Source organism: Nannospalax galili, unplaced genomic scaffold (assembly GCF_000622305.1).
Source record: "Nannospalax galili isolate Female #2095 unplaced genomic scaffold, S.galili_v1.0 scaffold433, whole genome shotgun sequence".
Lineage (NCBI taxonomy): Eukaryota > Metazoa > Chordata > Mammalia > Rodentia > Spalacidae > Nannospalax > Nannospalax galili.
This window is the reverse complement of record NW_008338715.1, coordinates 412,173-420,795: the sequence shown is the minus strand read 5'-3', so window position 1 is coordinate 420,795 and position 8,623 is coordinate 412,173. Positions and strand designations below refer to the sequence as shown.

The 8,623-nt window shown below is 35.4% G+C and overlaps 1 pseudogene; it reads right to left on the bottom strand.

The window, feature by feature from the left end:
* Positions 1-662: 662 nt before the first annotated feature.
* Positions 663-789, bottom strand: LOC115070433 (annotated as a pseudogene).
* Between the last annotated feature and the right edge of the window lie 7,834 nt (positions 790-8,623).

Below are 8,623 nucleotides of genomic sequence, written 5' to 3'. Positions count from 1 at the left end.
GCAACCACCGGCTCTGGTGATATAAACATGGTCAAAGCACACGGCCAGGGTAGTCATGGGCCCTCAGAGAGAAACTAGTGATCTTGGCTTTCTAAATAGTCACATCAAATTGTTTTCTAAATAATTATGCTTATATTCATTGATTTGTACTGCTCCCAACCTTAGTCAGAGAAGCTTTTTATTGTAGAAGATAGTAGTTCAAGATGAATTATTGTTCAGTGTGCTGAGAATAAGTAACTGCGAGTGCTCAGCCACAGATGGGACATTGATAACCACCTTCTCCCCACACCCATGCTCAAGGAACATCATAGAAGAGTCATCAGAAAAAAATTAAGAGCTAGAGAATGGGGAGAAGTGCAGTGAAATAGTGTCCTCTGGACATGACATGGCAGTTGTACACATGAAATCACAGCAGGTATGATTACCTACACAAGACCAAGACAGTTAAAATTCTGACACTTAGTAGAAAGGGCTCCTGAGGTCCTACCCCTAGCTGAGGAACAATTAGAAGTTGATGACTTCTGTGGGAAGATTACTTTTCTTCAGGAGTGTGACCACTAAGAGGATCTCATGCCACAGTGAACTACCCCATGTCTATATATATATATATATGTACTGAGCAGGTTAAAAGTTAAATAAGTAATTGATTAAAATAGGAAGAAATGCATTTTACCTGCTTTTTATCATTTGAAAAATCTATATAACAATGACATATGCAAAGATATGTTTTATATTACACTGATAAGAACAGATACTACACTTGATCTATCCAAAAGGCCGAGAAGTGATTGTATACATTGTATAAATGGTATACATTTTATTGTTTATGTTATGCTGCAAAATTTCAATTACTTTGTTTTGATAGATAAGTTCTTGTTTTACCTCAAGAAAATTGGAATGTCTGTGAACTACATATTTTCCCAAGTACTATTCCTTGACACTTAATTGCATTTATTATCTACTGATGAGTAACTAATTGCAAGATAGTTAGCACTGAACATATGTTGCCTCACAGCTTTCATGGGGACTGTGTCCTGACCAGTATCTCTGCTCAGGATGTTATCAGGATTAAATTAAAATATTTTTCAAGAATATTGATCTGTTGCTGGAGAGATTTTTCCAGGTTTCTGATCCCTCATGGATTTCAGTAGAATAACCATTCCTTGAAGATTTGATGTTTCTACCTTCCTACACCTTAGTAAGTGGGAACCATACTCAGCAGCTTGAAGTCACCTTTAGCTCCCTGCTTTGAAATCACAACATGAATGTTAGTTTACTCTCAGGCAAGTGTCAACATAAAATCACATCTCTCACCTTAAGAGAGAGAAAAAGCAGTTTATTCTGGAGCCAATATGATTGACCATGCCTGGAACAAAGATTTAGGTCACCACAAATTCCATGTTCTACCTTGGTAAAGTTTCATGATGCTTTTATAGTAAAGAACAACATCAAGAAAGCCATAATCAAGACACATTTCAAATGCATTGAGACACGAGAGATGCAGGCTATGGTAAAGCTGAGAAAATTTTGCTATAGCCGTTAGATGCTACCTGACAGCATTCTTAGCCCTTGGATTTGTGGAAGCTTGTTGTCTTCTATTTTAATACATTCTCAAAGATTTTCATTTGTTAGTTACAGAATGTTGGTCCGACACAGGGGTGGACAAGGTATGGCTATTTCAGGACAAAATGTAAATAGGCTCTGGCCCTGCGACATCAAGTTCTCAACAATCATTGACATTCTAATTAGTTGCCAACCTTGCAGAAGGTTCAGTTTAGACACAGGGTTTTACCCTAGGAACTTTTATTCATATCAGCAAGGGCATAGTTCTTTGCCCAGAGAAAACTCCCTAGTTTCAAAGAGTTTGTACCATGAAGTCAAGACCAACTAGATAATTTCCCTGTTTTTACATTATTTTTATGTGTAAAAATTCCTTCAAGCACCACTTAAAATATCATTTGATTCAAACCCCATGAGAAAACATGAGCCAACTGGGTAGGGAACGAGCATGCTGGGAGGAATCATAAAAGTCTACCTTCCACTCTCACTAGCATAACAGCTTGGAAAACAAGCAAGGAAGTAAAATCATCTTCACTTTTCACCTTTTTGTATGGAATTGCTAACTAATCTATTAATTCTTATTTCATTTTAATAAAAAATATTTTGATTTTTTGTCTTGTTCCAACATTAATAATGAGCTCTAGGATGAGAATAATTATGTGTTATGTATTAAGTATCTCCAATTAGCACATTGCTTGACAGATAAAAGTACTCAACATGAGATAAAAGAAATCATACTTCATACCAGGGATTTCAAAATAGTCATCCCACTGTGGACAATTTATCCTTTTCCAAGGAGATGGCTTTGCAAAAACTGTGAATGTTTACCGTGCAGCAAACTATATCCAACACTCAATGATATTTTGCAAATGAAGAAAATCAGTTCCAATATTCTTAGTATAGACACTTAGAAACTGACTGGTTTTTTTTTTTTTTCAGAATATTTCTTTCTAACCCAGGATGCCTTTGGATATGTTATTTTTTTAAATATCAGCATTACAAGAGAAAATGTCATGCCTGTTTTTAATCTTTTCCCCTGCTTTATTCTTGACATCTGGAAAAGACCCACAAAGAAGGCAAGAGATAAAAGGAAGATGTGGATCTGAGCTGTCTCTGTTCTTTGCTCTAACATGGACCTGTCAGGACCACAGCTTCAATGAACATGCATTAAGTGTTAATATGTCAACAGTTCTTTCACCATTTGCCCCTAATCTTTATCCTTTCTTCTTCACTAAGAACAATGGACATAGCAAGTGGGCAATGTGGGAGCATGTAAACCTACATTTACCAGAAGCTTCACTTGATTAGCAATCATGGCACACAAATAGCATTCCAATGTGAGTCAACTTATACGCAGAAAACCAAAAAGTTGATTGAATTTCTTTTCATGTTCACATTCCATTCTTCGCCTTCTTATGGATTAATTTTGCTGATGATTTTATGCATGTATATAATGAATTCTGATTATTCTTTCTCCTCCTTTCTTCTCTCCCTCCCTACCTGATCAGTCTCCATCATCCATACTAGTCCCTTTACCAGATTAATGACTTTTTGTTTTGTTTTGTGATCCATTTAGTTTAACCAGAGTCATCTCTATAATCAATGGTTTGGTACTATTCATTAGAGCCTGGCAGAGTCATCCGTTATGTGTTTATTTCTGAGTACAGAGAACCTTGGCTCATGATGGCTCAGTGGTTGGCTACTCTTGCAGAATACCAGGGTTTGAATCCCAGCACCCACATGACAGCTAACAATGGTCCACAAGTCCATTTCCAGGGGATCCCATTCCCTTTTCTGACCTCCTTGGGTACTGTACAACACTGGTGCACTTATATACATGTGGACACAAAACTCATACACATAAAAAATTAAATTTAAATTTTTATCCATTAGAAAAATTTTGAATAAAACATGGGACCCAGTCCAGATGCAGATAGGGAATTTTAATATAACTTACCTATAATCATTAGTCTTAACATATTTGGTGCTAATCACTAGGTATGACACTTTATTTTAATTTTTTATTTTTGTTTTTTTTTTTTTGAAACAGGTCTCCCTGTAGCCCCGGCAGGCCTGGAACTCACTATGTAATGGTGTAGAGCAGAATGGCCTTGAACTCACAGAGATCCACCTGCCTCTGAGTCCTGAGTCCTGGGACTACAGGCCACACGCCTGGCTTTAGGCATGCCATTTTAAATATGTAATTCCCCCACCCTTAATCTCATGATTTTTCTCAAATAAGTAATTTCTTTTAAAAAAAAGTTTTATGTATATGAGTGTGTTGCCTACATGTATGTAAATGCACTGGTGTTGTGTAATACTGTACAGTTCAGAAGAAGGTGTCAGATCCCAGGAACTGGAGTTATGGATGGTTGTTAGCCATGTGGGTGCTAGAACTCGAACCTTGGCCCTCTGGAAGAGCAGCCAGTGCTCTTAATCACAAGCCATCTCTTCAAACCCTCAAATAAGTCAAAAAATTTAACTGCATGTTTTAAATTTGAAGCACAAATAATTTCTAATTTTATTAAATAAAATACTCTAAATTTCAGATTACAATGAAAATCTTTCCATGAAGGGTACTAACTTTTAACGTATTTTTTTCAAAATGCTTCATTATAAAAATGAAAATGATGTCTATCTATATTTTTAATAGCACCTTTACTCTGTTCATAGAATACAATGGTCCATCCTCTTTATGAAGTAGGTAGGTAAAATAAAATCATTTTAGGATGAGATTAAAGCATTCATAAAAAGGAAACAAGATTGAATTCCCCCTAAGAGATTACAGTGACTTTTATTTTGAAGTGGAGAAACCCCTCTGATTCTTTTAACTGTGGATATTTATATTGTCATGTAAACATGCCACCTAAAAATTAGATTTGTCTGAAAGTAGATATGTTTTCCCTATCTAATGCATAAAGACAAACTTTTTAGCTATTTCATATAGAAAGGAAGGAGATAGATGCTAAAAGAGGAAATGAATAAAATTATATATAAATAAAAATGAATGTTTTATATTTTAAAACTGGATGAACAGGTGGTAAAACAAACCAGATTGCAATTTATCTTCAGAACTGCCAATGAAAACATTATGGTTTCTTTTTGTAATTCTAACATAACTCTATCCATATCTTCTTTGAAAAGTTAGTGCTTCCTTGCTGGGGATAGCCAGCCTTACCATCTAGAGTATATATGAATGGCTCCCATGTACCTTCTCTCATGTCAATGGACTCTATTCATTATCTCTGGGGAAGAAAATAAAGCAAACATATAAGCATGGCTCTGCTTTGCTCCTACTTTGCCTATACTATTTTTATACAGATTGGTATTGTCTAACATGTGCAGAGGAAGAATGTGAAAGTCAAACCAGAATCATATTGCTCAGTGGGTCCAATTGTACATGCATGTATTAGATGTTTCCCATTATACAGTATGGTTTAGCTAACAACCTATAGACTTACATATGGGGTCAAAAGGATAAACAAAGTCCCTACACAAGTGAGCTTGTTTTCACGCTCAGATATTTCATCCTGGTATACACAGTTGCCATGCTGTACTTCTATTTGAAGCTGAAATGAGGTAGACATACCACAGAAGTGATGAAATATCACTTTTATAGATTTCCATGATACTAATATGTGGAAATATTCTGTAAAATATGACAAAAATTCCTATAATTAAGAACTTCAAAATTACATTTTATATTTTTATTTAAAAATGCAAACTGTACAGTTTCATTCTTGATCCAGTTATTTGATTTTTGTATTCCTTCAGAAAAAAAATGTCTGAAACTTAACATTTCCTCCATTCTCTAAAACCTGTTCTTTATAGTGTTGGGAAGATATTCTCTGATAGTAAAAAATTCTTAGTTCACTAACAGCAACAGTGATCTCATAATTAGTGAATAGCTTGGTAAGATGTGGAGAATGGAGTTATAATTAAAACTTACAATAAATGTACTAAGACAGGAACTGAAATTCATATTAACTGGATCTTGCAACTCCAGTTGACTTCCTCCTCAAATTCATACAAGGGTTTCTTCACTAACCAAGGAGTTCCTATCAAATTCCATCAGTCACCCTCTTTGCTAACTTTCTCCCAAACTGCCTGTTTCCACAAAGGGGTAGGGCCTGCTGTGGAGAATTGACTGGGGAGGGGTTTTCTGCACCCTGTTGTGACAGAGGGGGAGGCAGGAGGAACATGAGGCAGTGGGCCAGCGTGGAGACAAAGATTGCCTCAGCGTCTCACCCGCTTAGAAAGAGTGGCCATTTACTGACCTGAAGGGAGACTGCTGGCCCAAGATGAGGGGTGGGGTTGAGGGTGGTGTTAATGGAGATGGAGACTGTGGGCAGGCAGGGAAGGGGTGGAAGCCCAACGATAGTCTCTGAAAGTCGTCATCCAGTCCCCCCGCCACCCTCCCAGATATAAACTATAATAAATTCACATAGAAATATGTTATATGGTTTGTCTGATAGCTCAAGAGACACCGAGAGAACTCTGGTGACTCTAACCAATATGGTTTTCTTTCCAAGCGTCTACAATGTGATCTTCTGTATATTTTCATATATCATGACACAACTTAGCATGGTAATAGGTTATTCACCAATTCAGGACAGTGTGTCATTTGTGACTACTCCATTCAAATAGGTGACCAAAGCAAGTTATAAATCCCACAATTCGAATAGTCTCTGTAGTTTGATTAATATTGTACATATTATATATATATACTATCTACATATTTAATATAGTTTTATAGAATTATTATATTTAAAGTGATTAAGAATTAGGCACAGTAATAGAGCTTTAAAACTGCCATTTGCCTACAATTATACTCCTTAATATAGAGCACACTCTACTAATATTTCACTACATTTTATGTATTTTTTAATTGAAAGTAATCCATTTTTATGGGAAAATAGTTTTGAGAAAATTAAAAGTGCATTTGGTACAATGAACAAGTGTTGTTTGTGTGTTTTAATTTAAATATAATTATAATGCAACTTACGTTTCTCCCATTTTTCATTTGAAAGTGCTCATTGGGAAACATTTCCCAATTTCCTCTCAATAAAAATTCAGAGTCTGCTTTCTGATCTTACTCTTGAGTAACAGGAAGCCAGGCAATCCTTTGAGGTAGTACAAAGCAGAATCAATTCATACCCTACAGTATCCATCTTAACATTTTCATTTGTATTTTGATTCATAGAAAATCTTTCTCTTGTTCTCTTGGCGGTGGTAAGCTACATTTTTTACATCGGTTTCCAAAACCATGAGAGAAAAATTCAGAGAATCAAAAAGCTCTTCTTTGAATGACTTGCTTCATATTCCAGAGCCTGCTCTGTACTGTGGGCACAGCTAGGTTTGAAGCAGAGCATTCTACGGGCATTTTGCTGGGTTCTTTCAAGGCTCCCTGCTGGAATTCCTCATTTGTAACTTTCTAGAGGCTGCTGCTGGGTTTTGGCAGTTCAATCCATACAGAAACTCTCCACTGAACTTTCAAAAAATGACCCTCAGGCTAACAATTTCTTTGAACAGTTGCATGATGATGCTGGCTTTGGAATTTTGTATCAACTGTCAGGGATCTACAATGGAAAATTTCAATTAAACAATAAATTACATATTTAAATATATTGATTCTCTGAATAAAACATCGTTTAAAGATTCAATTCCAAATTCCCTACACAGATACATAAACTGTTAAAAAATATGCTGCACATAATTTCAAAATATTTAAAATATATAGAAACATATCATATATACATTTATGGTGTCTTTTTAATCTGTATATGTATGTATAGATATACAGATGTGTGCATGAAGATATATGTAATTATACACTAAGTGGATATATGTACACATCCTATAAATGTGCCTTCCATGTAATATATATGTCTATATTAATTTACAGCTTGATTGAATTACTTAGAATTTGAAGACATTGCCTAAGACTATTAATATGTAGAGAATGATACAGTGTTCTATAATTACTTTTAAAAGTTTATTTTGTTTAATGTTTTAATTAAGGAGACATTTGGGAAGGACCATCTGTTATTTGGATAGTCCTGAGTGACTTGTTTACTAAAAGTATCAAAACCCAGGGGGTAGATTTTAGAATTTTTTGTTTTTATACTGTGCTTTTCTCCCATATAGAGTTGTCATTTTCTGCATTTACCATCACACTCTTTCAAAACAGAATACTACCATATCATTATGATAGGACCAATATTGTCTTCCCATCTTGCATTATTTATAGGATTCAATAGTTAGCACACATACATATATGTACCTATAGGTAGAATTCCATAAATGCTGCTTTAGTTGACATCTTATATATGCCTTGTTTCTGTTTTTCATCCAGTTTTACCCCTAACATCTTCATACATGCCGTCATCATCTTTGGAAAGGATTTCCGTGCTGGTTTCGCTGCTTCCGCTGCAGCACTTTCTCCACCCATCCCTGCTGATCCCTTCCGGTGGATTAATCACTTTTAAAAGTAAATTTCAGTACACCATTTTTATACTAAATAGTTTCATCTTGATTAATGATTGAAAATTTAAATCATTATTTGTGTTCTTTAATATAAAGCACAATATAGCCTTGACTGCTTCTGTGTAGTTACCTCACCTTTATGGTCCCCATGATCTGGAGTCCTGCTTGCAGTCCTGCCCTGCCCAGCTCAGAAGGCCATATTCTCTTCCTCTCATAACTCAAAACTTCATGTAGATGAATGGACGTTAAGCACAATCCACTTTATTCTTGTCCTTCCTTTTCTAACTGGCTAGAATAATTTTACTAGATATTTATGTTGTTCATATCTTAAACTATGTTTCTCCACTTAGATACCATCTCATCTATGATCACTCCATCAAGGTCACCCTGGCACCATTCTTTCTCTCTCATCCAAAACAATTTTTATGCATAAGTATTTAGCTAGTGATCGTATTATTTACCAGAACTTTAGAACCATTTCCACAGCAACTCTGTTTTCATTCATATGTCCACAAAGAACAAATGGAGCAAATAATAGGATCAAAAAGCCATAGCTACTGAGTGAATAAATCAATGA